This window comes from Rhagoletis pomonella, unplaced genomic scaffold, assembly GCF_013731165.1.
Source record: "Rhagoletis pomonella isolate Grant_MI unplaced genomic scaffold, Rhpom_1.0 Rhpom_scaffold_00007, whole genome shotgun sequence".
Taxonomy (NCBI): Eukaryota; Metazoa; Arthropoda; class Insecta; order Diptera; family Tephritidae; genus Rhagoletis; species Rhagoletis pomonella.
The window spans coordinates 45,007,877-45,010,960 of NW_023458561.1; the positions used below are offsets into that span (position 1 = coordinate 45,007,877).

Sequence of the window (3,084 nt, forward strand, 5' to 3'; positions counted from 1 at the left end):
CAGCTATAAACTTACGGGTGTAATCATGCTGATTCTGAATACTGCGAATTACGAATACGAATACAAACATGAATATAAATTTAACGAATACGAGTACAAATACAAATAGGAAAACGAATATAAATGCGTATGAATACGAATGCAAGAACGATAAATTATACGAATACGAATTTGAATACGAATACGAATATTACTAGCAATATCAATACGAATGCGAACAGGAATAAGAAACTATCAATACGAATATGAATATCAAAACGCATACGAATTCGAACTCGAACTAGATTTTGGAAATGAATATGGATACGTGTGCGACTGAGAGTGTCTTCAAAATACAATAGCGGTATACTATATAAATAATAACCGATATTAATTAATATAAACCGATAACGATATGGAATATTACTATAATAGTAATAATTACATGTTCGACGAATCGATAAATTCAACCAAAATCTATCGATAAATATCCATAACATGACGCATAGTCAAAAAAATATCGATAAATATGTTGCTAACGATATTTATATAGTAATTTTTTAAAATGCTTCAAAAAATCGATAAATGCATCCATAAGCTATCGATAAGTACATTAATAACCATATCGATAAATGGTCGTCAGCAATATTAATGACTACATTAATAAAAACATTGATAAATTCATTGAAAAGATACCTATATATATGTTTTTGTGGTTGAGTGTTTAGAGATGTGTATTAACACTCCGTAGGGCCGGGTTTTCATCCAGGCTCTAGGTAACACATAAATTACTTAGAAAAATTTTTTTCTAACATTGGCAAACCTCTGAGTGTATTTCTGCCTTAAAAAAGCTTATAATAAAATCTGGCATTCTCTATTGGACTCGACCAGAATCACTTAGGCGATTACTCCGCCAATCGAAAAGAAGATGTACTTACAATAATTAAATGAGCGAAATTTCCCAGCTGCACTTTTATCGACTACCGCAACCATACAAAACTGGTAATGTTATTTAAGCAAAACCGTACTAATTTTTTGAATGCTTATCAGAAGTATAAAAAGTCGAAATTAGCTGCCAATAAGGTTAGGCTTATTCATGATCAACTAGGACAATTGTCTACTTGTGAAAGGATCACACAAAACTTTTCAAACGAAAAAACTCGACAGAAACAAATGTCGAGCACTCTTAATAATTTGTATTATAATTTGTTCTTGCATTTAGTCTACTCTTTAGCGATCTTTTTAGGTCACTTTCCTCTTGGCACTCTTGGCGAGGAATTAAACTTTCACACGATCACTTTACAACTGCAGCGTATTTTGCACAGCAAACTATTTCACGTCAATTTGTATCCTCGCATGCGCGAATGTAAGTATGCTGTGCTTGTTTGAATGCAGATTTGTAGTATATAAGTATGAGTATGTGCTTACAAACAGATATCTGCATACATACATACATACCTACATCTCTGCGCAACAATGTGCAACGTGTGGCAACAACCATTTGAATTATGCTTTCAACAAATTGTGTTAGACTCATTCGTTCGTGCAGTCATATAAATGCACGGGAAGTAAATGTGAACGGAAGGAAACCGAAGATTGCATTCACATTTATCCAACTTACTTGCATCTCCATTTGTGTTACCCCCCTTTCCCTACCTCTCTATTTTCCTATTCTTGCAAGCTCCTAGCCGTTATCGTTGATTGCAGGGCTGGCAATACCCTGTAGTCAAATGAACTAGTTGTAAACTACCTCACAACTAGTAAGAACCGCATGCCCAACTAGTCACCCAACTATCTTTTTTCCATGCAATCAACTGGTATTTTTAACATGGGGATGTCCTACGAGATGGCAATTGTCAGATTTCGATCAGAAATATACCAGTCTCATACTAGTTCAAAATAGACGGAAAAATACTAGTCTAATTATGGACCAAAACTACTACTTTGGGAGTCAAAAAACAAAATGAACTCATGAATATACAATAAAAAAATTCAAGTACACTTAATATATTGCACATTTTTATTTAGCAGCCTTAGATTTGCCAATAATTATTGTAAATTTTTTTAAAAGCAAAAATAAATACATAGATATTTCAAACTTTCGAATATAAATTTAAATGCATTTTTCATTAAATGTTATTAAAAGTAAAAGGTCTAAGGTACAATAAATACTACATTTTTATCTTTTTTAATAATATTGAATATGCAAAAGAAAACATTTAAGTTAAAAATAAAATGAATTCTTTAGATCGTTTCTGAGTCAACTAAAATAAAAATAAACATTTTCATAAATTAAATTCATTAACTTTGCACATTTCAGTCTATCATTTTTAAAAAATTTTAAAAATTTTAATGTTAATTAATGTTTAAAATTTGAGATTTGGATAAGAATAAAATAAATAAATAATTCAAGCAGTTATTAAATATTCTTAAATTTTGTCTATAGTTTTGCTTGATGATTGATAATAGAAATTTATCAAATAATTATATTAATCGTGTAATTAAAAAAAGTCAAAAAGAATTGAAAATGATCAAAAATAACAAAATAATGATGTAATTAAAATTAATGAATTAATTAACACTTAACATTTAAGTAATTAATTATTAATCATTAAAAAGGTGGTAATATCGGTATTTGATCAGTAAACGGTTATCCAAAAAACATGCTTTAATTAATAATCATTATGAATATTAATCATTATTTAACAGGACTGATATAATTGAATACGTATTCGATTTAATGGTTTCCAATACATATACCCAAATAAAAATCATAATATTTTGTGTACTTCATTGTATTAAACTGTCGAAGTCAAATAAAACAGGGCATGAATAATCGTTTTATACTTGCTACAAGTCTGGACATTTTCGAACTAGTACGGTTTCTATCAGGGAATTCTAGTTGTAAACTAGTATTTTTTCGGACTAGTTTGGGATTTCCCTGCAGGGTACATACACAATTGCTTCAGTTGCTGTTTCTTTTTGTTTTTTTTTTGCTGCTATTTCCACTATTTTTTTTTTATTTTAGTTTTGTATTGGTTACGCATATTGAATTCAGTTTGATATTGTCGCTAATGGTATTGCAAAAATGCTATTTTTTTCCTC

At 29.7% G+C, this 3,084-nt stretch overlaps 1 long non-coding RNA gene across 1 annotated transcript in view; it reads left to right on the forward strand.

Annotated features, from left to right (window-relative positions):
* LOC118742895 overlaps positions 1-3,084 on the forward strand; it is a 91,671-nt gene that overhangs the window by 74,570 nt on the left and 14,017 nt on the right. The window lies entirely within an intron of this gene.